Source organism: Balearica regulorum, chromosome 2, assembly GCF_011004875.1.
Source record: "Balearica regulorum gibbericeps isolate bBalReg1 chromosome 2, bBalReg1.pri, whole genome shotgun sequence".
NCBI classification, from domain to species: domain Eukaryota; kingdom Metazoa; phylum Chordata; class Aves; order Gruiformes; family Gruidae; genus Balearica; species Balearica regulorum.
The window spans coordinates 108995017-109022259 of record NC_046185.1 but is presented as its reverse complement, the minus strand read 5'-3'; the positions used below and the strand labels follow the sequence as shown (position 1 = coordinate 109022259).

Here is a 27243-nt window from a genome sequence, read left to right as displayed (position 1 = left end):
ATGCACTAAAGTTTCAAGGTTTCTATGGGAGGAGAATTCACTATGCATGGTAAGTTGCTGTGAGACAGAGAGTGACACTGCTTTGCAGTACTGCGACAACAGGGATGGACCACATTCTTATTATGACTACATCATTCAGTGATTAATACTGAAAACACTGCAGTTTAGCAAGGTTTCCACATTTTTACCCAAGCTGTGTCCCTAGGGTAAACCGAAATTACTGCTTATTGAGACTTGAATATTTTACAATAGCAGCACCATATGACCTCATTGATTGTGGTTATGGTACGGACATCAGCGTAAGAAATAATAGAAGTAGGATACAATGGAAATACAAAAGCTTCTGTTTAGCTGCGAAAAGATAAAAGGAAGGGGGAAGGACAACCTCATTTTGGTGATAGAAATATAGCAGCATTGGCTGAATCTCAACACTTCCCATAGCCTAGTGCAGATGCAAAAAGTGTGTAATATCCAGCCTACAACAGACTCTGTATGCATTATACTGCTTTAAACTACTGAACTAGAAGTGTTAGTGTGTGCCATTTGTCAGTAGTTACCAGAGGAGATTTAGGTTGAGATATTATAATAATGAGATAATACACTACACACTCCTTTTGTTGGAAGATTTGTGGAAGTCGGAAGGTAGTTTAGAAAGGAAATAAAGAAAAGGCACAGAAATTTTCCTGTTATAGAACAACCACTACTTTTTCTTAGAGGTACATTCCATAGAACCAATACGAAAATACATTATTTGAGAAAGACACAGGATTTCAGAATTCAGACAATGAAGATTCAGTCAACATTAGTGATACTGTCTTCCTGTAAGAATACTATCACTTAGGAGTGAAGGACTTATAAATTCAAGTTGACTAGCTACCAGCGTAAAAAAAAAAAAATAAAATCTCAGCTGATACTTACTACTCATAGTGTCCATCTTAAATAGCCAAGGACCGAAACAGGTCAATCTCGCTCTGTGTTACTACAAAAGACTGACAGTATTAAACCCCAGAAAATTATCTTTTTTTCTATAGATTATCCTTTAGCATATTACCACAAAGCTTCCTAGAAGTGCATCAAGTTTTGTCACAATATTTATCATGTCTAGTTCTTTCATATTTTAAGTTGTTTTTCTTTTAAATTTTCTTTCTGCTGTTTTATATACTTCTACTACTGAGGGCCAACCCAAAGAAATGTGTCTTGGACTTGGAGTAGCAAATGCAGAACTTTAAAAAAATGTGTAAGAATACATTCTGGTGCCTTGAACTGGCTTGCACAAAAGCACTGTTTCCCAGATGAGCCAGCCAGGCCTTTGCACCAGACAGTTCAGCTGTTCCTGTAGCACAACACCACTGACCACAGTCATTCTTCCAGAGATGCAGGGAGGAAAACAGGCCATGTTGCTAACTTTGCTGTATTTATCACAAAAACAGATTCTCCAGGGACATCATCTGGCAGTTTCAGAGAATACTAATTCACCTGACAGATGTGCCTTACAGCAATAAAACCCATAAAATGTAGTACATAGCAATATGTTTTCAGTTCATCTATGTTAATCTCATACCTGTTAATGCAAATCTCTGAGTCATTCCAAAAATCGTGGCCTGATACTGTGCTTCAATATTTTTAACTACATGAAAATACTTTGATAAACTGAGGCACTCAAAAGTGCTTCAGTACTTCTTCACCAAGTTCACAGAAACGTGCTTACATACACTGACGAGTTTTGGGTGTGATCCAGAGTAAAGTTATCTTGCCATGTTATGATTATTCTTATCTCCAGGACTCTGTAGTCTGCCTTATTTTCCAGTCTTAATTTTCACAGCATAGTGACAGGCTACTTTGGATTACATGGAGTCATGTGGACCCATGTGTTTGTAACTGATATGGTACAAGTCTTTCTAATCAAATGTTCGGAGATAAGGTAAGCAAAGCAGACGGATCCTCCACAGGGAGTAAGCATCACTAGCCAAATGAGATGAAATTCAGCAGATGATGCAAGATGGTTATTATTTTAATATTCGTATCTTTAGTCCAAAGCTTTATATCAAATACAATACTATTCTTGCACCAAGAAAAAAAATAATTAAAAAAAAAAAGGCAGGAGAAAGGAAGAGGAATTCTTATTTCCGTATTGCTTTAATACCACTCCCAAGTACCAAGGCAAAATTTGTAATTGTCACCTGTCAAGTTATATAGAGAACACAACACAGTTTTGTTGGGAGCCTGGGATGGCAGCTTACTGCAGATCCATTTTCAAGAAAGGACTGAGATCGTTTATACATTCACTGACAGCAATGTCTCATTTTTGGCAGAAAACACTGTACAAGTAAGAGCTCTAACGTGTTAGTAAGGCATGTACTAGGCCAGTTAGAGCCTCATCTTGGATTTCTGAGCCAGCAAAGACTCCTAAACTAGCCATTAGGAAGCCATAGGAATGCCATTAGCAATAGCAGCTGTGATAGGCATTGTGTCTGTGAAGGGCATTCCTTTTGGATACTGGATTCTAGCTAATACAGCCCTGACATTTCTCCTCCCGATGAGTGAGTTTCAGGCTTTACTGTGGCACACTGTATGAAAGAAGATAGAAACGTACTCATGGATGGATCTAGGTTGCCTTTATGTCAGTCAAACATATCCTCTGAACCACTTCGGAATCTTTCTGTTGAAGTACTACTAACAGATAAAAGTTTGTTGACCTTGTAATGTATCTATTTATAAATATACATATATGTGCATAAAGTCAATAGCCATTTCTAGAAAAGCATCTCAATTTCTTCCTGGTGCTTAGAAGATGATGAGAGATACCTGACCAATTACTGGAAGGAAATCTAGCTCCCATTTCACCTGCACTAACTTGTTGACAGAGTGGCTCAAATTATTGAAGAGCACTTGATCATAAGCAAGGGAAAAATTACTGGCTTACAGATGCACAGGGCACTCCCACTGGCAAGCACGAAATCAGTTATGTTAGACTCACAATGAACACAGGACAGAAGCAAGGGATACATAGAGGCTGAACATTCATTGACATTCAGCAAGCTGGCTTGTCCAAAATCTGGAAGCTGAAAGATCTGTGCCCGCAGGTCAGGCACAGAGAGTGTGTGGAGGAAAAGTTGTGGCTGGCATACAGGAAGGAAGCTCCTTCTCTGGGTAGGGGTACACTCTTCCCACATTTTTCTGATTTAGCTAAAAAGCCCTGCCACGAGGCATGGACTGAGACAGTTTGGAATGACAGGGTCTTTCCTCAGCTGGAAAAACACACTGATGATCTAACAGGGACACAATCAAAAATCCGTCTCCCCTCCCCACCAAGAGCAGACTCCTGCATCTCACACAGTTACACTAGTGGGACTGGCCTTAAGAAGTCTGGAAAGGCTTAAAGGCCAGGCAGGAATCTCAACCTGTGTGCCGATTACAAACTGCTTTTTCCCTTTTAGTCTTAACTATTTGTTAATGCGATAATACTTCCCATGGAAATCAACTAGACATTTATAGCTTGAAAATAATGCCATTTTGGTTTCCATTTATGGTTCCAGTTTCTCAGAAACTGCTTGTTAGTTGAGGCCATTCTTCAGAATGATTGAATCAGTGACCTGCTTGCAGGCAACTTCCCTTACAGAGAAGGTAATGCAGCTAATTCATACTATCATCTCAGATACCTGTATCATCACCATTTATGGAATTATTCCCATGTAGCTGAGAACAGAATGCAGTAGTCACAGTTAATATATCAAAATCTGCAAGAAAAGCAACCCCTCATTTTCTGCAATAGTACACAGAAATCTCATTTAAGGTACACGGAAGTGAAAAATTTGTCCTAGTTAACTGGAAGTTGAAATATATTCCTTGCAATTACAGTTACCAATACTGGTATAAGTGTTCCCCTAATACACTGGCAATTATTTTAAGAAAGCATAACATATGGCTAGTTCTAACCAAAAGTGTTTAGAGACAAGCTGTTGGTCAGAGCTGTGTATATGACTTCTGTACGGCCAAACACACCTATAAAGAACAGACATGACTTAACAATGACAATGCTGTTAATTAACATCATCTATAAAATATCCTGTGTGTTTATGACCTTTGTTATTCAAATTAAAACCGTATTAAAATTAATTCATGCTGAGTGTAGTTATTAATAATTTAAGGATAATTACAGTATTCTCATAATATTTATTTATCATCACAGACATATTAACAGGAAGTTATAAGCTAATGTTTAAAGGAAATCTAAGTATGTTTCAAATTACAAAAATGCAATAGTATTGCAGAAAAGGGTGTAAGAGAAATTTAATGTAAAGGAGAGTAAAAAAGGGGGCTTTTTCTGCGGTATTGCATGGCACAGCTGCCATTTCCTGGGGCCTCTGATAATGTATTTCTGCTTTTGCACCTTAGCCCACTGTGTAGTGTTCTCTTTGAGGCTGGTCAAAGTACCCTAGTCCAATGAGTAGTCCAGTCAGCCAATGCAAGTGCTGGGCTTGGCCTTGGATTTGAAACTCATATAGAGCCACAGAACTTTGGGAAAAGACATGGGAGTTGAGCAAAAAAGTGCATAGTAGAAATCTTCATATTTATGTAAAATTCGTGCTTATGGTCAATCTCACATTCTTAGCTCAGAAAACCCAAGAGACTTCTCAGTTGTCATGTAGTTTAAGGAGCTAGGCTGGATAATGACAGAGTTTCTCTAGATATCACAGTAACATTGAGAAGACCAGAACTACCTCATCGGCTGACCTGACGGAAGAATAGATTATACAATCATTATTAAGGCATTATTGCTAATCAGAGTAACTGCATTCCATTTTTGCCCAAAGTTAATCCTATGCACAGATTTCAATTAATTTCAGATATATAGAAAGTTGGAGCAGTCTGCGTTATTCCATTATGAATTTATTCTAAGAAAGACTGATTTTTAAAAAGATCACTTTTAAAAACCTCAAATATTTCTTAGCCCCATTGTAAGAAAATGATTTACTTATGAAGTCTCAGAAAAGGAATTCTGTCATTGAGATGAGTGCTATAAATTTTTGATAGATCCATTATACTTTCCTATTAAACAATGTTGTTGAATCCTAGTTTTAAGTGGAGAACAGAATTCAATGTAGATTTGCAATAAGCTGGTTTATAGCAAGGTGAACCAGAAAAGTAATGTATGCACTGAAAGCGTAGCACCTCTCCACTCTGTCCTCTCTCTTCCCCTCCAACTGTTCCTATTTTACGAGAACGTGACTTTTCCCTCCAGTGGAACAGACTGAATACTTCCCATACACATGGAAGCGTAAGAGCTCCTAACTAGCATTCACTAGGCTATTGTTAGCTTTCCCACCGGAGGACAGATTTACCATCACCAGCTAATTGCTAATACATCAGGAAGATAAGGCTCTCCCAGATGACCACTTCTTCATTGAAACGCATTTCTTCTTGGCTCTTTTTTAATGTTACATACAGTGTTCCAGTTGTATGGGAAAATAGATATGAAAAAGTGGTTCTTTCATAATTTTATTTTTAGCAGTGAAGGAAGAGCCTAATTTTCTTTGAACAGAACACAGAAAACTAGTAACCATAGATTATTAATAGAATTCATAATGGTTTTCACTAAGAACAATCTAATTAGATCCAAACTGCTATGACATTTGATACAATTATAGAGAAAATAAGCTCCCTGTAATTTAGTCTATACATTACTCTATGGTGAAGCACTTGCTCTCCCACAGATAGATATTATAGTAAAAGAAAGTAAGATTAATTAAGAATAATTTAAGAATTACTTCTTTTTTAAAAAAACAAAGGGAAATGACCACCTGTTTCCTCAAAAGGAAATTAAAGTCACTTTGCTGAAAACACCTTTCAATTGCAATGACTTATTTAGAGTCCTGCCCACTCACCAGTTCTTTTTCACTAATAAAAAATGAAATGCTTGACTAATAAAATAATTAATTAATGATGACTAGTAATGACTCACTAATGAAAAGTGAAATTAATTTTAAAATTTCCTTGACCACCAGCTATTCAAATGATCAAATCAAATATTAACATGTTATTTTTTCCCACCTCATATTCAACATATTTTGTGATGCTGGTGATAGTATTTAACACTATGTCACTGACTATTTTCCAAAAACTCAGTTTCTCCTGTTATTGAACTTTCCTCATTCATTTGCTTGGTGCTCACTCGAGCAAGAAAACTTGCTTCTGACAAGCAAATCAAGTAAACTTTGGTAATGATAAATAATTGGAAATAAGTTTGGAAAATAAACTTCAAAAAATGTAACGTGTATTCCACAGGTATGAACATGGTTTTTCCCTTTTACTTTAATCTACAGTTATCATTATTAGAGTTTTACTTTTTTGGCATTAATGGGCTTATGTTCTTAAGATATTATTTTATTAGATATTTTCAAGAAATCAGAAAACCATTTTATTTCTCAGAAATGATATCTTTCTCTCTCTGATGCAATAGATCGTTGGGGTTTTTTGACTGATGCACTTTCATGAGCTAAAATTTGGCTGACAGCCTTGATAAATGCCATCCGGTATGATTACTTTCATCATACTCAACCACACCTTGGTTCCTCGTTGAAGCCTCAGAGAAGATGGTTTTGAGAAAACCTGAGCATATCAAGTATTTCATATTCCTTTGATGACTGTCATTATTTACAAGTCCAAAAGGAAAGATTGGAAGTCCACGCCAATATTTATGGTGTGGTCTGTCCATCAGGCCTAGGCAAAATGGACATGGTAGAAACTTGAACCCTCAAGCTGATGGCTTGACAACCATACTTCTAGATGGTTGTCTTCTTGATCACTAACACAATTGTGGCTAATTACTTCTTACCCAAAATGTTGCTGGTTGACAATAGTTTTATCCCACGTCTCTCTCTGTTTGGCACATGTACTTCACATGAACTTGTAGGAAGACAAGTGAGGATAAGTGGTCTGTGCTGATGACCAGTAGTACACTGCTGCTACCTCTCGTCTGTGTCTTCTTTAAGTCAGCAGTGCATATTTAGCATTCAGATAACACAGAAGGATGGGATAGTTAGCTGAAAGCTCAGTGAACATAAATGTAAGGCAATAATACCTATGACAAAGACAGGGGGAAGTAATTTCAAGATGTAATAAAAATTATATCCATCTCCATCTGCTGCTGGGTGCTCTGCATTTGTTGTTAAGAATTGATGCCTGTGGGCCGTATTAGATTTCTAACTACTATTTGACAACTGTATGGCATCAACATTTATGAATGTGTTTCCTTCACACATGTCAGCCTGGAGATAGCTCTTTACTAGACTTCATGATTTTTACCATCATCAGTGCATTTGTCACTTTAAATTAGATTACTGCAATGTGTTCTACAATATGCTACAATACAAATCACTCAAGAAACTACACAAGACAGCCCAAGTAAAAGTGGACTGCCTTCTAGGGAGGATAAAAATTACAATCGTAATCATCTCATATTATGAGATCTCCAATTTTATTTTCTGGTAAGAACATAGTTGGTATTTTAATTTCTGTTGAATTGCGTGGGATGGTACCACAACAGTCATTAGCAATGTGATTAAACTAAGCATTTTTTGCAGCAATGTTGTAGATACAAGATCTGATGTATACAATTGATGTGGAAAAAAAATACCTCCTTCCCCATTTTTTTTTTTTTTTAAGTATCTCTCTATATATGTATATATATAAAAGTTTAAAACTTCACAAGGCAATTTGAAACTAATTCTACTATGGACTTCAAAGGAGCTACAGTTGGTTTATAAAAATGAAAAACGTAGGTTTGATTGAAGTTAACGAGTGTTTTGACAATCTCGCCTGAGATTTGCAAATGTCAATTTTGCAGTAAAGTTACTCTAGTGATATGAATTCTATTGCTCTCATCTTACCAATGTAGAAAGAGGGGTTTAGAACAGAAAAATCCAATATCCAGGAGAAAAAAAAAAAAAAAGAATAAATGAAGAGTATTCTTATGGACTGAATTCTATTGAAATCAAAGTCAGTGAGTTTCTTAATCTATTTAGGTGGGGAATAGGATTAATCACAAAATGTAATTCAACCATTCCTGCAGTAATTTTCTCCTTCCACTGTTGCTTTCATTGTTTCTACATCAAGATAATAATGAATCTTCAAATTTAATTACCAACTACTGATTGGTTATTTTTCTTTTTTACTTACAGACATTGTCTTCTGAGACAATGAAACTGTACACTTCTGCTTGTACTTACGTAGTCTCTTTCATAACAATTCAGCAAGAAGAAAACACTACTTATTTTGTGAACTTACTGTGATACTGAATGACATAAGTTTATAATATTTAAAATCAATATATAATAGATAAATCAGATACTTTACAAGATACAGTGGAAAGAAGTGGCCAAAATAAAGTTTTCAGGGAACCAAACACTACCAGAGAAGTGACAATGAAATGGCTGTTCCAACACAACTTGTTACAAACCTGAAGGGATATTACTGAAGTGGTACACAGAGGATGACTTCTCTGGATTACTAGAAATGATTTCAAACCATTCAACATAGTTGCATGTAAAAAGAATGCTGAGACTATCTCAATAAACAGAACACAGATCACTCATGCCTTCAAAGAAAAAAGACTGCAGCAACACAAAATACTGTTATGCTGAAAAACAGTGCCTGGAGGGGGAAAGTTTAAATCAGATTTGGGCCCTAATGTAGAAAATGATCTCATATGGGTGTTAATAGAAACAAGAGTTTAAAAATGATCATGTATTGAAAGAAACAATAAAGAATGAGACACAGTACAGCCATATGAAGGAGGACTCGGATCATTTAAGTGCCTGGTCTAACAGATGGCAACTGCAGTTCAGTTTAGATTAAGGAACATTAAAGTCAAGAACAAAGGACATAGAAGAATTAACAGTATGGTTGTTTTCAGCACAGTGAACAGAATATGGGCAAGGGCTGGAAATTTTTTTTACGGTTCAATAACTGAAGAATCGACAACTGATTCTATCTTCTGAGGAGTGGCCTCATATATAACCTGGTATTATACAACTGGAAAGATCAAATGCATGTGTCTCCCTTGAAGTGTCTTTCAGTTCATTTTAGCATATCGTGGGAGCATATGCACTTAAAAGAAATCAACTACTGTCTGATTTTTTCTTTTACAAAAGAACATACCACAATTCTTCAGCTATGATCCTAAACAGGACTTCCTAGAATCACTGAAAAAAGTACCATAGTTTAAAAAAAATATTTGAAAGGATATCTGAAGAAAAAGGGTCTTCAAAACGTTCACTATGTTAGCTTGAACCTTAAGAATCCATTTCCTGAACTGTCTTGGCTGAGAAGTCAGGTGAGTTTTCATTTCTATTCTCCTAACGAGGCTAATGCAGGTTTCAACTGTTTTCTTCAGAAAGAAGGCTAATGCAGGTTTCAACTGTTACCACTAAACAAACTTCACCTTTCTTTCTCCCAGAAGCTTCTGCGTGCTTGAATCCTCAACAAACTCTTCACTGATCCAACTTAATTCTCTCAAGAACAACGTCCTCCACTCTCCTCCCTCACATCCTGCTAACTCCTCTCCTGGACAGACAGGAAAAGGAATACAGTGTGCTGAAGTAGTCTTTCTAATTATTGCACCATATAACTGAATGTTAGGCAACCTCCTGAAAAGACTGGTGTGAAGAATTACAAAAAGATAGGTTTTCATTAAGAACCCTGTTCCATTTTCAAGACTGTATCTTCCTTTTGATACTGGCTTTTTGGCTATTTGCACTGAACAATGGGAAAGAGAAATCTGGGTAGTTGCATTCCTAACTAATATTCTTTTTCATTTTGCTTTCAAAAGGTGTCTCCAGATAGGAGAAGTTACAGTTCAAAGTTTTAATGCATACTCTTGATTGTTTGTAATAATTTCATCATTATTCTGCACTAATCATATAAGCTGCATTTAAACTTAAAAATCCCATTTGAAGATTGCTGTGTAAACTTAAGCATGTTTTCTTGAGGCATCACCTGACTAAATAACAAACACTACTGTCATATGTAGTTTAGTGTAACATCATGTTTCTTGTTTTTTTTGACATTTCAGCACTTATTCATCAGACAATTCAAAAAACACTGCTATTAGTTGTCACAGGATAGACAGTAGAATGAAGTTAGTTACATTGTGACAGACAGAAGAATTCTGATGTCTTAAATGTATTTCTAATCTCTCAAATGAAGCATGACTTAAAACTACACAGTCCATCACAGCGCTTTAGTGATTTCATTTATCATAAAATAGCCATGCATTATTTTAAAATACATTCTATATAAAGTTTTTTAGCACACCTGTGGTTTGAAATGTGGCACAGAATGACATTAGGAGAAAAGAAAAAGCCAATTAGATTTCATATTAAAGTTAGCAACTTTAATAAAGTCTATGCAGTCTTTTAATAAAGTCTTTTAAGTGCAAAACTTTAAAAGTTTTTCCTTTCCTGAATGTTGTCATCTAGTTCTATCTCAATCTAAAGCTAAGGTAGAAGAGAGAAATCATAATTTGCCATGCTAAATTACAGAAAAAGGCATAGCTTGTTCTTGAGAAAAGACAAATAGCCCACATATGAGTAGTAAAGGTCACAAGTTTAATTTTTTTTAATGAAAAAAAATAAAAGTACTGTAAGGATGAGGAATAAAGATCAACAAGAAACTTTCAACCTCCAGAAGGTCTTCAATGTGAAATTTTTCACTTCCTCACAACCAAAGGTTGTGGCCTTCTTTTTCCCTCTCACATCAGGATCTACACAACCATCATTAAAATGCCCTAACTCATTGCAGGGGACACGACTTCCATCTGAAGGGACTGAGTGCTTTTATACAAATGGTTCTCTTAAGGAAATACAAATCACCATTTTCAGAAACTCCAACTATCCTTGCAGTATGTATCCTGTGAAAGTACTACCCTAAGTGTCATATACCTCAAATTACAGCTTACCATACACTCCAGCATACTTGGCCTGGGCCTGTATTTTGGCCTCTATCAATGACTCTTCTTCACAGATACATAATCTTTTCTGCTGGTAAGTATACGTGCATTTCATGCAGCTTTGCTGGACACTCAGCTGCTTGACTACATTTTATGCAGAATTTTAAAGGATTTATCTGTCATAATATAAAAAGATGATGTCTAGAATAAAATAAAGAAGTCTGAAGTCAAAGTACTGACTGTAATGGAAACCATTTCACAATCAAATGCTTAGGGGTCTTCAAGTGCCCCTTCTAATTATGAAAAACTTTCCTACCTATTTTAGAGAGAGATGAGGGGGCTGAGGGGTGACCTCACTGCTCTCTCCAGCTTCCTGCAGAGGGGAAGTGCAGAGGGAGGTGCTGCTCTCTTCTCCCTGGGACCCAGGGCCAGGGTGCGGGGGAATGGCTCTGAGCTGTGACCGTCAGGTGAGGTTTGGATGTCACACGAGGAAACATTTCCTTACTGAGAGGGTGGTCTAACCCTGGAACGGGCTTCCTGGAGAAGTGGTAGATGCCTCATGCCTGTCGATGTTTAAGAGGCCTTTGGACAACACTCTTAACATCATTCTTTAACTCTTCTTCAGCCCTGAAGTGATCAGGCAGTTGGACTAGATGGTCACTGTAGGTCCCTCTCAACTCAACTCAACTCAACTCAACTCAACTCAACTCAACTCAACTCAACTCTCCTACCCTACCCTATCCTACCCTATCCTATCCTATCCTATCCTATTTTTCTTCCTACCTCCACCTTACCCTAACAGAACATGCTAAGGAAATCTCTGATGACATTTCTTCCCAGCCCTGCACTAGCAGAAGGGATCAAAGAGGCAGTCATGTGCCGTCCTAGGCATTGGCTCTGCCTTGCCTTGTGGGAAGAGGCATGTACCTTTTGATGGGGGTAGAGCTAGGGATCACCTCAAGATCATTTGACCATCTGAACAAATTTGCAAAAAGCAGGTGTGAAGTCCAGTTTTTGAAAGTCTGCTGTGTCCATCCAGTGTAGCTGGGTTTCCAGAGGATAGCAAAGCCCCACACCTCTGAGCCTAGCGAGGCTCAGAGATCAAGCCCTCAGTCTGAAGCAGGACAATGTGCTCCTGAACTAAATGGTTGCAAACCTTTGGGAGGGGCGCAATACCTGTTCATTTCCTGGTGGATATTTTTTTTTCCTACTTGTACTCAGTTTTAGAAATGCCTGAGCTGGTTCCCTTGGAGAAACATGCTAAACCACAAAAGCCTGACAACAACAGTACTCCCTCAGAGCAAAGGCCCATCTGGCCCAATATTCTGTCTCCAAAGTGGTCAGCCATGAACACCTAGAGAGCATCTGAGCAGTGCAGGTCTCCTTCTGCCTGGGTCCTGGGGGGCTCATAGGCCTCCATGGCTGTGACTGGCCCTCCACCCAACCGTCTCCTGCCAAGGCCCCGGGGACGTGTCTCAGCTCAGCCTGGGGCCTTCAGTCCCTGCCTGAGCCATCTTGTAGGTATACCCATCTCTGACCTTGTCTCCTGGATGGGCCCGGGACCTGCACTGCAGAGTGCCCCTCTCCAGGATGGAGCCCTCAGGCCTAGGTCAGAGCTTGTCATGCACAACTCTAGACGTAACATACCTTAACTACTCTATTCTATGCTATGCTGTGCTATGCTATGCTATTCTATTCCCTGTGCTCACTGTGAGTCAAATAACGATGAAACTATTATTTGCCTGAAATTCCAGGGGATTTTCAGCTCTAAAAACACTTTCAAGGACACAAATCACAAAGGTTACAAGTGGAAACAGGATTTTATTTATGTTTTTTATGTTATATTATTTTTCTGAATCCATTTCAGACTCAGAAAGCATTAGCACAAGGCAGACGTGTTACCAGGAACCAGCTGATGCATTCTTCAGTTGAGCTTGAAAAACCATCTCTTGCTATCTGGCAAAGGAAAGCCACAGAGCCACAGAAAGCAGCAGCAGGAATACAGGCCAAGCAGTCCCGGGTCCTCTCCCAAGATGGAGAACTTGAACTAGGAGCATCGGTACCCACACAAACAAACAAGAAGAAGAGGAAGTGTGTGGTACTGTGGGGTATTTTCCAAAGTATGACAGGTAGTGCTTGACAAGCACACGTTTTGCCTTCCAAAACTTCCTCTGCTGCTGTGCTTCTTGGCCAGTGACACAGAAAAAGCGCTCTCATGCCTGCCCTGCATGTGTATTGCATGTGGGGAGAGCTGGAAAGTGGCAGCGCGGACGGTGCAGCAAGGCTGGAGCCCTTCCAAGCGCCGGCTGTTTTGCCCAAGCAAGAAGCCCTGGGGAAATGGAGCCCTGACAAGGGGCTGTGCTCAGTGCCACAGAGGAGAAGAAGACACCCCCGCGGGCCTCCCTTGGGGCCCGCCCGGGGAGTCTAGAAAGCTTCCTCTCCCCGGACGCGGGGCACGAGGGCCACCTTCGTGGAGCATGAGCAGCAGGCACCTGGCCAAAGGGGCCCAAAGCAGGCCTGGCAAGGGGCCGGCGCTCAGTGCTGCAGAGGCAGGCAAAAAACCCCCGGCGACGCTTGCTAGCCCACCGGGGGCAAAAAAAGCCTGCCTCCCCCCAGCTGCAGGGCATAAGAGGCCATCTTCGTGGGGCAGCCATGAGCAGCAGGCAGTGACCGAGCCAAAATGGAGCAGAGGAGCCCTGACAACAAGCGGTCCTGCGCAGTGCTGCAGAGGAAGGCAAAAAACCCCCGGGGACCAGTGCCAATCTGCCCCGGGGGAAAATTCCTTCCTGACCCCAGCGGCGCTGGCGATCGGCTATTCCCTGAGCACCTGAGCACCTGAGCAAGACCGGCCTCCTCCTCCTCCTCCTCCCACAGGTAGGCTGGCCACGCCTCCCAGGAGCTAGATGCCCAAGCCCTAATTCCTGGCCCTCAGCCTGGAGCCATCTCAGGGGCAAAAGGCCCCTGGCCTGATCTACTCTGGGGACAAGAAGCCCTCCCGCGCCTGGCAGGGCATCGGTGGGTGCTCCAAAGCTCTGGGACCCCTGGCAGCATCTCTGCATCCCATTGCTTATGGCTGCTGCCCCTGGCTCCACAGGGGATGAGAATGGTGAGCTCTACAGTGGTCCTCAGGAAGGCGTTCCCTTGCTCTGCCCATGGATATCCAGCTGAAAAGGATTTCTGTCCATTAGAGGAGCTTGGAAGGTGGCCCCGCTGGGAGCTGCCTTGCAGCGCACAACCTCCAACAGCCTCATCCCACTTCCAGGCTTCCTCCCTCAGCCCCCTCCAAGGAATTCCACTGGCTCCTCAAGAACTTCTTCTTGGATGTCTTCGGGCCACCATCTGGCCAGCTCTGTCAGTGGGACATGAGAGGATGCTCCCTTGATCCTGCCCCGGGGCACTGTGACTGCTGCATTGCCGGGTGGTGGTCCTGTGTCGTTGGGGTGATAGTGCCCTGCAGATGCCACAAAGCCCTGCGAAGCATTTGAAAGTGTAGGCTTGCAATACAGTTGGGCATTAAGTAACACGGTTTTAGTTTTAATATGACGGTTGTAGTAAAAATCTGTGACCATTGTGGCAAAAGTGTCAGGCAGAAGCAAAGCAACCACTCAGAGCTCCAGTACACAGTGCAATTGGTAAAGACTGCTGAAATAAATGTCTGAAGACCCCTCTGAATATTAACATTAATTATGTAGGTTAGTGTCTTTTTTTTTTAATTCCCAGAGATCTGTCATTTCTAAGTATTCTAGTTTATGCAATGAGACAGACAAGCAAGCAGTTGAATGTATGCCAGTGCATAAAGCAAGTTCATGAGTTAAAGCCTTTTGCTAATAACAACTCTTGACCAGAAATACCTGTGAGTCTACCCCATTTGTATCTACTCTGTCTAGCAGAGATGTCAGTCACTTCAGTAGTCTCAGTGCAGCTTTTGGTTAGTGTCCAATTGGCTCAGCTGTTCATTAGATGCTCACTGTACAGCACAAGCAAGAGTAACCATTTCAGCATAGTTCTGTGGTAATTACCAGATCAATATTAGCAATAAAGCTTCTTCAGGTAGAAGCCAATGCTTCTGACAGAAACATATTTGATCTAGACCCATGGGTAGTAAGTGCAAGGGAGAGAAATCTGCATGCTCAGGCTTTGGAGAGCTAAGTCAGCTTGGCCTTTCTAACTCCTCCAACTTGCCTGTCAAGCACTTTCTGTGGAATATCCATGCCTCTATGAGAGGACTAATTCCTCTTCACAGACTATCGCTATGAAAAAGGGAATCCAATTGAGCAGTGATGGTTCTAGGTCTCTGACACAGTAATTTACATCATTGCCATTTCCAATTCTTTTGTGACAGTATTTTGTCCTATTACTACTGACAAACACATTTAATTTTCTTTTATGACTACTGACAGGTTTATTCCATTGCAGTCAGACAATGCTGGTCTGAAAGAAAATCTACAGTGATTTCTATTTGTGATGCACAAGTACATCCCAAAGTGGAGAAAAAAAGCTTGTATCTTTGGAGAAATATCTTGAGGTTTAGGGTACTGCTTTGGCAAAAACCACAATAATAATTTTTTGAAGAGAAGGGAATAATTTATTCTCACTGATTTTCTTAAATTGCTTATTATTGAATGCTTCAGTGTGTGTGGAGTTAGTCTCATAAATCTCATCTAGGATAATGGAAGATCATTACCTCAATAGTTCCCACTCAGGGAAGCATGTCCTGACACAGTAATACAGACACATACTAGATAAAGCCAATATTTTCAGGCTCCCTGAAAAAAAGAAAACTTGGGCTTAGCAAATGGAAAATCCCCTAAAGTAGGAAGCATAAAAAACATGCTAACTCTGGATCATAAACATGAACTCTAAACACACTAAAAGCGGATACAGACCCCTAACATGACACTGAAATGCTAAGCTGCATCCTATCTTACATATATCAGCTGTCTGAAATCAGGCAGACATGGCTTCCAGTACGAGTGGAGGGAGATCCTTACACTTAGCAGTTGAGACTCTCTGAAGAAGAGATCTAGTTTGCATAATCTGCAGGTTTCCATTCCAAATCTGAAAGTTTGTTCTGTGGAAGTTCTCCAGCTGTAGTTGCTCCTTACTCACTGCATAAGGTCTCACAGACTCCTTCCTGTCTTTTGCCACTCTTGGCTGGACTCTGCTCACTAAACCATGTGGAATGCTATCATTGGTTTGCTTTTAAGTTATAACAAATTTATTTCAACCCTTCTTCACCTTCTGATGCCATGGAGCAAGTGATAATCTCAGTAGATTGCAACCCATGCTGGTTCTCCCAGGAAAATTCCCCTTTGATTTTCATGGATGTAAGTGGTCTCTTCATAGCATCTTCTGATTGACTGCCATATTTTCAGAGGAAGTTCTGCTTTGGTTCAAAGACAGCCTTTGGTTCAAAGACACAAACTCTAAACTCTTAACATTCTAAATTCGAACTCCTACATCATCTGCACTAACTTCACTTGTTAGTAAGTCCTGGGAGGGAGGCACAGGAGCGTCATTCTGTACACCTCCTGCCTGTGTAGAGAACCTGCACCAGCAATACTTTTCCTCTCAGTGTATGGGTATGCACAGATCAAAATCGATGTCTACTGCAGCTTATTCACTGCCCAAATAATTTCTTTTTAAACAAACTTCTGTCAGAGCATACAGGAGGAAGCAAGAAGGCCTGATTTTTTACCAGCAATAGTGACAACACAGCTAACCTGCCCTTCTAGGTAAATTAATTTAGAGAATTGTAACTGGGTGTAATTGGCATTGCACCCTAATACTGGTTGGGAATTCTAGAGTGGAATGAATCTCTCTTCTTTGTTTTAAAAAATGTCTGTAATCTTAATCACTTGATTATCTATCTCAGTAATAAGTGAACTAATACACCATTTGCCATCTGAACAGGATTTTGAATGTCTCCTTTAAACAAATCTCCTCTCTGATCTTTCAATTACAGTTGATTTCAGTTTCAAAGAAAATGACAACAGAAAGAATACTTAGAATAGGTAAGTGGTTTTCTTCCTAGTCCCACTGTCTGTCAACAAGACAAGACAGTACTAGCAGTTACAAACAACCAACTCTGAATATGACTTGCTGAGAAGCCATTCTTTGAAGTGTGGTTTAAGGACAAGGAAGCCTTAATGGGGAAGGACATATGAGAAAATATTTCTGTATACCAGAAATCCCCACCTGAACCTAGTGACTCACACCTTCCAGGCTTTGACACAGTACAGCTGGATCACTGGGCTTGTTCCTCAAAGCCCACAGAAGCATAGAGAAGCTTTCCCAGTGGTGTAGGGGGTAGGCAGATACATATCTCCCCCCAACATCTGTACCCACCCAAACAACAGAAAAACCCCGCAGAAAATATTTCCACCAAAATAAAATAAAATAAAATTTAAGAAAAACACCAACTTCTCCCAACGTTTCAGGGTTAAATTAACTGTCCAGCCTTAACTCAACTGAAGTGACCAAAAGCAGAAATAAAAGTTTTACAGAAAACATAAGCTTTTTTCGGGCTTTCAATAACGCTCTCTACAGGAGCGATTTTCTAGGGATAGCTGAAGCACATCACGGACCCGAAGCAATTTGTGCTGAGTTCCTCACATCTCCAGCAGGGCACGTGTGTGTGGGAGTGAATCCAGAGCTAAATGTTTGCTTCTACCATTCACAGTAACAGTTTAAGGTAGATGGTACCCCACCTCATCCTATTACCAACCATCCCTTTTTTCTTCTCCCCCAGTTATGGACATATTTTTTGAAATACAGGTTTGCAGGGTCAGCTGCAATGCACGAAGAATTCTAAAAAAGATTTGTTTTCTAATTGCTGTTCAGAGCTCAGTTTCCAACAAATGAGGAATATTTTCTGATTTCAGGTGATGTCAGGATTTTTTCCTCCGCCTAGATGCAATAATTTGGCAGAACAAAGATTCTGCTTTATTTTCAACTGCTTTTGCCACATCACCCTCAAATGCCAATCTGTTCTCATTCTTTGAGGTCAGTGCACATTTAGTTGCCTTATGTCTGATGTATGGATGTTCTGTGATGCTCATGCTCCAACTATGAGCACTTGAAATACACGAAGAGGATGACATGACATAGACTTTTATTCCTATATTTTCTTATATGACGCTCCAGAGCTCGAGGTAGGACATGGAGAAAGAAGGGGAAGAAACGAAAGCAGTCAGACAATAGAAAATCCTTCTATTAGTTGGTGACTTGAGAAGCTACCTTAAATGATAAAATTTGTCCTCTACTGAAACAGAGCAAATCAAGAACCTTCTCCTGGGGACAGACTTCACAAGATATTTTTTATCTTATGGCTTAGATATTTTCTCTGCAGTTGCACACTGGGCTAGTTTTTCATTTTCTACACAAGAGTGACTAGAGAAAATATCTAGAGATATTCTAACATGATTTACAATTACATGACTCTAACCTGTTTTACTGCAAACCCTAAAGTTATGACACCACATTTTTGTTAGGACACATTTTTGTTTAGTGAAGTCATCAGATGTTGATTCACATCCTGTCTTGCCCAAAATTCTACCGTTTTTATATTATGATTAACCCTGAGATTATTAAAATCTTCATCACTGTTTCTGTGGCAGTGTATTTTTAAGTTCTGAACATGAAAGTAATAAAAAATGATCTCACAATCACATGGCACTCAAATGTAGTTTTACCAGTAGGGCTGAATAACTTGTAGTCCTTTCCTCTCCCATCCCTAAAAGCCTGCCAATATAGGAAACTCAACATGCTGTCACAGAACACAGCAACAGCCTAGACACTCACTCATCCCTCGCTATCTAGACTGTGGCTTTAACCAGTCAAACCCAAGTTACTGCCAAGCACAGGAGTGCCTAACAACATCATTTTTCAGTGTTAACCTGAGGCAAAACCAAACAAACAGAAAACCATCCTGATTTATTTCAGAAGGATCCCAGACAGCAAGCTGCATCTAGTCAAGACAAGTCCAGATAAGGGTTGGCATTTACAAGCTGTGAACTGATTAAGGCTGAGTAGAAAGTTTACATCCAGCTAGAAAAACAACCATGACCACCTTCTTACCAACAGTCAGTACTGTGCTCCAGAGCATGGTGAGGAAAGGCACAAGCCAATTTTGCTGAGATACAGTTAAGTACCACAATGAGCTTTTTCACAAGAAAGCCAAATTTGACATAAAAATAATTTAAAAGCTGAATGCAAAACAAAATGGTGTACCAATGAAACCTAGAATACAAAGGGCATGCCTTGTAAATAAGAACAGATGAAAAAAAAAAAAATCAATGAACTAAAACTGAGATGCAAGATGTTTCAGCCTACTTGGCAGGCAAAGAGATAAACATAGTCTGTTCTGTCTCCAGGTCTGTCATCAGTCTGTTATTTTACTCTGACGCCAGGAGGATGAACTCATCATACGAAGAAAGTCTGCCATCAGAGATCCTGCTCCAGACAGGATCCCCTGATGCTTCAGTGACTAATATTTTCCTTCTTCCTCAGTATCTTTTCTCCCTTCTTTATACAGAGAGTCTACCTTGATAAGTCAACTGGCCAAAACCAGTGTCTTAAATGGCTTGATGCTTTTGCCCTTCCCCACAGACCCCCTCCATTTTCTTCTTTTTCTGTGGTTGTTTCTGGTCTTGTTTCATCTTCAAGGAAATAAGCTTGGATACTCTGCAACAACAGCCTCAATCCATCTTAACTGTTTTGTTCTCTTTTTAACTCTCACATGTCATTTTCATTTGCAGCAATGTCTGATAGACTTATTAAAAAGCCTCCAAAAAAAAGCTCTACACCTGAAGCAAAAGTGTAGAAGAGAAGCTGCTAAAAAAACCAACTTTATTTCATATGTCATATTTGAAATCCTGAATCCATTTTTCCTTTCTGTATTTTAGACAAAAAACTTTAAATCCTTGTACTGGAAGTTTTCTGCAATGACATTACACTGGGTAAGGTCTCTATACTTTTACTGTCATGCAACAATTCCCCAATGACACAATTTTGTTTATTACTTTTAAATGTGTGCCAATTTATTCTATTTGAGTTAACAACTAAAAATACTAATTTCTTCTTCTATCAAACTGGAGAATCTACACAGGAAAAAAAAAAGTTTTATTTATTGAATTAAATTGCTCAAATTATGATGTTTCACGTGCATTTGTATATGTCTGTACGAATAAAAGTTTTCGTACCTTGGAAGTTCAGTAAATCAGTCTCAGGCAAAACGTCTCATCTGAAAAACTAATTATACAGATATGTGCAATAGAATTAAACATTTACCGCTACTGGGGCACTTTTCATCAGTATGTAGTGATGAATGGCACATTTATATTCATGCCATATGTTTCTACATATGTCATAGCAAAAAGCTCTCCAGTGACCCACTATTTACAGAAGGAAGACAGAAAAATCACAGGATACGACAGTTACGGTTGTTTAATGTCTACTCACTAAGTCATTGCAGTAATTATTACATGTGCCACTTCTGTTAAAAAAGCAAAGAGAGAGAGAAGAGAGGAAGGGGGAGAGTGGGTAGAGAAGCCACCTCGTACATTTGACCTTAATGAGGCAGGCTATGAATACACATAATGATTTCTCAAAGTGTTTGAAGATGTGCAGCTTTAGGCAAAAGAACTGCACTAGAAAGGGGATAGGGTAAGTACCACTCAAATGGAGCCATTATACTTGCAGCTATTTGGATCCTGAAATGAGATAAAAGCCACATCACAGACACATAATGACTTCAGGACCAATAGAAAGAATTAACTAACATATCTTCTGGTAAAATAGATTATGAAACCTTTCAGTTCTGCTTTGCATCAGTGGTCTAAAGGATGAAGCAGAAGAACCAGCAGAGACACGATGATTTCCCTATCCTCAGCATAAAGCCTCAAGGAACTACAGAAGCTACAGAAGTGCTGGTCCACCTCTCCCACTGATGTCCTATACAGACATTAGGATAAATAGCAAAGCACTTATGGTCCCTGTGCATTGTCCCTTTGCTTATTCCTCACCCTCCCCTCTGAAAATTTTTGCAGGACAAATGCACAATATAAGATCAGGGCAAACTTACTAATCTGACACCTTTTTCTCATCCAACTTGAGCCAAGGGGAAAAGAAGAAAAAGAAAAAATAGGGAGTAATATTATCTTATTTCTTGTGTCTTTCTCAGTGGGACTGAAACAAAAACTGCCAGAGGAAACTGCATCAAGCCTAGAGATTCAGAAATACAAAATATCATGCAGACCATGTGGTGAAGCTGTAATACACTGAAAGTTTACATCTTCCAACAAGTATCTGAAAAGAGCAGTTCTTTCCAGTACAGTTACTGTTCTAATAACAATTACAGAGAAAACGGGAAAGGCCTTAAACTGGATAATGAGATAGGAACACTCCATCTTTGGAAAAGCCTTCTTGAATGCAGTTGAACTTTGCATTGTGAACCTACCTCTGAAAGAGGGATCTTGGCCTTAAGATAACAGAGTTTTGGAAGAGTTCCCCGTTGGCCTAAGATCACAAGCTGGACTAAACTGGAAAGCAGTCTAATGGTTAAGCATTATGCCACATCATAGCTTCAAGGAATATTTTTTCACAAGTGCATTTGAAAATTTCTAACTTTCCAACTCGAAACATTTTAAATACTGTTTTTCATAAAAGAAACAAAAAAATGCGTCCTAAAATTTACATCGTTCCTGTTGATAAGTATTTGGAAAACTGCTGAGCATCTATTGCAGTCCCCTAGGTTTTGAAAAGTTGTGTTACTGCAGCAGGAATAGATACTTAAATGTGGTATCTCCAACATTTTAATTCCACTATGAGGACATAAAATCTAAGTGCTTGCTTCCTCTTCACTATCAAAAGACAGCACTGTGAGTACAAGGTTTATTTGGAGAAGACAAGGACTAGAGAATGGAAGGGGTTCTTGGATTTCTTTGACAGTACAGAGTAGTTTGTAGAGACCATTAATTGCTGCGGGGAGCACACACACTATGACTTTGCCAGGACATCTTAAAATCAGAACAATTTTTAGTTACCACAGCAACACCTGTGAAGGGCAGGACTCATCAAGATATTCATCAGTTTACTAAATTAAGACACACTAAAGATGAATAAGGATTATGCCCAGAAATATGTCCAGACAGCTGTCTACTGCTGTCTATTGTCTTCAGTTTTCTCAAAAAAATACTTTTTTGACACATTTGGGAACCCTAACATTTTCTGACTATAGAATCTCTAGGTGAAATGCTGACATAATCATGAAATAATGAAATTTGTGATTCAGTATTTGTGATACAGTACCTTCAAGGGCTAAAGATGCAATTTCTAAATATACAATTTCAGTGCCTTTTCAGGATATTGCCCCTGCCCCGAAGGTTTATAGCCAAGTGAGAGTGCAGTTTACTCTCCAACATTCTGCTGGTTTTGGCTGAGATAATTTTCTTCATAATCGCTAATATGGAGCTGTGTTTTGGATTTGTGCTGAAAGCAGTGTTGATAGCACATGGAAGTTTTGGTTACTGCTGAGCAGTGCTTACACAGAGCCAAGGTCTTTTCTGCTTCTCACACCACCCCACCAGCAAGTAGGCTGGTGGTGCACAAAAAGCTGGGAGGGGACACAGCTGGGACAGCTGACTCCAGCTGACCAGAGGGATACCCCATACCATATGATGTCATGCTCTGCAATAAAATTAGGGGGAAGGTTGGCCAGGAGGCCACTGTTCAGGGACTGGCTGGGCACTGGTCAGTTGGTGGTGAGCAATTGCTGTCATTTGCCTCACTTGTCTTTCTTGGGTTTTATTTCTCTCTCTTTTTCTTATTTTCCTTTTCATTACATCATTATTAATTATTATTATGATCAATTCTTAAACTGTTCTTAGCTCATGAGTTTTCTCACTTTTATCTTTCTGATTCTCTTCCCCCCCATTCTGCTGGGGAGGGGGGGACTTGGGAAGCGAGCGAGCAGCTGTGGGGTGCTTAGTTGATGGCTGGGGTTAAACCATGACAACCGTTTTGCACCAGTAAAACTATACTACACTAAGTGGGAAAGCAGTACATAACCATTAAGCCACTTTGTTTTAGGAAGATGGATGCGAACTAACCACCCTAACCTTGTGGACTTGTCTTCCCTAGGAACTAAACTAGCAAGTTACATTTTACATTATCTTTTTAGTCACAAAGATGTTCTTACTTGCTAGTTGCACCTGAATGAAACAAGGGATATTTAAAGTATCTACTAGCATCTCGAGTAGTAATTTAATATAGAGATGTTTAACATTGTGGGTTAATGGGAACATTTAGATGTGACTCTCAGGCTAGAGAAGGAAATACAGTTAAGGATGCCTCTATTAAAATAAAATATCATTATCCTGCCATAGGAAGAAGTGTTTTTTTCATTTAGTATATACCACATACTATTCAGTATAGCTAGATCTGTACATTACTTAGTTTCATGTTCGCCAAAAAAAAATAATTAATTGTAATTCAGATAGTTTAAGTTCTTTTCCAAATGTAGTGCTACTAATACTATAAAACTGCACAATTTCAATATTAAAATTATTTGAGAATTCTGCTCTTATTCTAATATGCTATAGTGCCCTTCATTATATGACAAGACATGTGCCACTGCTGCCGAGTTCTACAGAAACGTGTTACTGATGAAGCAAAGTAAAGCCTTCTGTGGTAGGTTGACCCTGGCTGGAGGCCAGGTGCCCACCAAAGCTGCTCTATCACTCCCCTCCTCAACTGGACAGGGGAGAGAAAAAACAACGAAAGGCTCATGGGTCAAGATAAGGACAGGGAGAGATCACTCACCAATTACCGTCACGGGCAAAACAGACTGAACTTAGAAAAAATAATCTAATTTATTACCAAACAAAACAGAGAAGAAGAAAGAGAAATAACACCAAGTCTTAAACCACCTCCCCCCACCCCTCCCTTCTTCCCGGGCACAGCTTTACTCCCAGTTTTCTCTACCTCCTCCCTGCCAGCAGCACAGAGGGATGAGGAATGGGGGTTGTGGTCAGTTCATCACATGCTGTCTCTGCCGCTCCTTCCTCCTCAGGGGGAGGACTCCTCACACTCTTCTGCTCCAGCGTGAGGTCCCTTCCACCCTCCCACAGGGGACAGTCCTCCGTGAACTTCTCCAGTGTGAGTCCTTCCCACAGGCTGCAGTTCACAAACTGCTCCAGTGTGGGTCCCTTCCATGGGGTGCAGACCTTCAGGAACAGACTGCTCCAGTGTGGGTCCCCCATGAGATCACAGCTCCTGCCAGCAAACCTGCTCCAGTGTGGGCTCCTGTGTCCATGGGGCCACAGGTCCTGCCAGGAGCTTGCTCCAGCACAGGCTTCCCACAGGGGTCATAGCCTCCTTTGGGCACATCCACCTATTCCAGCGTGGGGTCCTCCACTTGCTTCAGGGGAATCTCTGTACCCCAATCATCCTCCATTGGCTGCAGGGGGACAGCCTGCCTCACCATGGCATTCTCCAGGGACTGCAGAGGAATCTTTGCTTCAGTGCCTGGAGCACCTCCTCCCCTCCTTTTTCACTGACCTTGGTGTCTGCAGAGATGTTTCTCTCGCATATTCTCACTCCTCTCTCCTGGCTGCTGTTCTGCAGCAGGTTTTTCTTCCCTCCTCCTTAACTACGTTATTCCAGAGGTGCTACCATCGTCGCTGATGGGCTCGGCCTTGGCCAGGAGCAGGTCTGTTTCGGAGCCAGGTGACATTGGCTCTGTCGGACATGGGGAAGTTTCTAGCAGCTTCTCACAGAAGCCACCCCTGTAGCCCCTCCGCTACCAAAACTTTGCCATGCAAACCCAACACACCCTCAAGTAACCTCATTGTGTCCCTTCTCTAGTTACTGATAATACTCTATATCAATTCAGAAAAAGATTAAGGAATTTTCTCCTAAAAATGTAGCTCTTTAACCTCCACAGTTTTCAGTGTTTAAGATGACTGCTAATTAAAAGAAAATGAAAGCTGTAATAGCTACAATGTATAGGTACTACACAGCATGTATATAGGTGATGTGCTTTACTAAGCTATCTGAGAACGACTGTCGGAGTGGCCTTCCAGTTTTAGAAGCACACATTAAAATTACTTCGTATCAATTTTCACGTATTTCTTGCAGTCATTTGCATTTTAATGAAGAAATAGTTCCATTAGGTTCTTATTTTTAAAATTCAAATAGTTACATGGATATTAGTGCAAAATGCCTTTTTCTTGTAGCAAAGAGTTGCTGATGAGAGTGATTCAGTTAAAACAGAAAACTGCATTTTTCCACAGCATGCATCATATCCAAATGAAGGGAATGAACACTAAATCATCTATCCTAGTACTCATGATCACCTGGTTAGGAAAAGGTTACACTTAAGTACTCTGGAAATTGTTTTGTAGATGAGAAACTTCAGTAAAATGAAATGGTTACTTTTAACTGGGGGGACTTCAACTTGCCAGACATCAACTGGGAACACCACACAACTGATACCAGCAGGTCCAGGAGTTTCCTGAAACACCTCGATAACAACTTCCTGGTACAGGTATTAAAGGAGCCAATGAGGAAAGGTGCCCTCCTAGATCTGTTACTCAAGAACAGAGAAGGTCTCGTGGGCGAAGTGGTGATTGGTGGCTGTCTTGGCCATAGTGACCACAAAGTAGTAGAATTTAAAATCTTTGGCGATAGGAGGAAAAGCGCCACCAAAACTTCAACCCTGGATATGGGGAGAGCAGACTTCAGGCTGCTCAGGGAACTAGTCAGTCAGGTCCCCTGGGAAACTCCTCTTGAAGGCATTGGGGTCCATCAGTGCTGGTCACTTTTTAAGGGCCACCTCCTAAGAGCTCAGGAACAGGTGATTCCAAAATGGCACAAGTCAAGCAGGAGGGGCAGAAGGGCAGCTTGGCTGAACAGGGATCTTCTTCTAGAGCTTAGGGGGAAAAAGAAAGTGTATGGCTGCTGGAAGCAGGGTCAGGCAACGTGGGAGGACTACAGGGATGCTGCTCGCCTTTGTAGGGAGAAAATTTGTGCGGCCAAAGCTCAGTTAGAGTTGAAGCTGGCCAGTACTGTGGGGGACAATAAAAACGGCTTTTTTAAATACGTTAATAACAAAAGGAAGACCAGAGAGAATATTGGCTCATTACTCGATGAGAATGGTCACCTTACAAACATGGACATAGACAAAGCAGAGATGCTTAATGCCTTCTTTGCCTCTGTCTTCAACACTGATGATGGACTCTGGGATCCCAGATGCCCTGAGCTGGAGGACCATGACTGCGGTAACAATAAACTACCAGCTGACCCCGAACTTGTGCAGGACTTGCTGCTCTACCTGGATGCATACAAGTCCATGAGGTCCGATGGGATTCATCCCAGGGTGCTCAGAGAGCTGGCTGATGTCATTGCGAGACCTCTCTCAATTATTTTTCAATGGTCTTGGGAATCTACAGAGGTCCCAGGTGACTGGAAGCTGGCAAACACTGTTCCAATCTTCAAGAAGGACAAGAAAGAAGACCCCGGTAATTACAGGTCTCACTTCAGTGCCTGGTAAAATTATGGAGAAAATTATGCTGGGAGTTATCAAAAAACACCTGAAGGACAACGCAATCATTGGTCACAGCCAACACGGGTTCATGAGAGGAAGGGCCTGTTTAACAAGCTTAGTTTCATGACAAGGTCATCCATCTAGTTGACCAAGGGACGCCAGTTGATGTCATTTTTTTAGATTTCAGTAAAGCTTTCGATACTGTCTCTCACAGTATCCTTCTGGACAAAACGTCCAGCATACAGTTTGACAAGAACATAGTGTAATGGGTGAGCAACTGGCTGATGGGTCAGGCCGAAAGAGTTATGGTAAACGGGGTTACATCAGGCTGGCGGCCAGTCACTAGTGGGGTTCCCCAGGGCTCCATTTTAGGGCCAGTTCTTTTTAATGTTTTCATAAACGACTTGGATGTAGGACTAGAAAGTGTCATGACCAAGTTTGCAGATGACACCAAATTGGGAGGAGCTATTGATTCCATCGAGGGTGGAGAGGCCTTGCAGAGAGATCTGGACAGATTGGAGAACTGGGTGTCCTGGTTTCAGCTGAGAGGATTGATTTTTCTTCATAGTAGCTAGTGTGGGGATATGTTTCGGATTTGTGCTGGAGACAGCATTGATAATATAGAGATGTTTTTGTTCTATGGAGTTATTGTTGAGCAGTGTTTACACGGGGCCAAGGCCTGTTCTGCTTCTTGCACTGCCCTGCCAGCGGGATGGCTGGGGGTGGACAAGAAGTTGGGAGGAGACAC

At 40.6% G+C, this 27243-nt stretch overlaps 1 protein-coding gene across 2 annotated transcripts in view; it reads right to left on the bottom strand.

The window, feature by feature from the left end:
- The window catches only part of CNTNAP2 (contactin associated protein 2), a 1224243-nt gene that overhangs the window by 355253 nt on the left and 841747 nt on the right, over positions 1-27243 (bottom strand). The gene's annotated exons all lie outside the window — the stretch shown is intronic.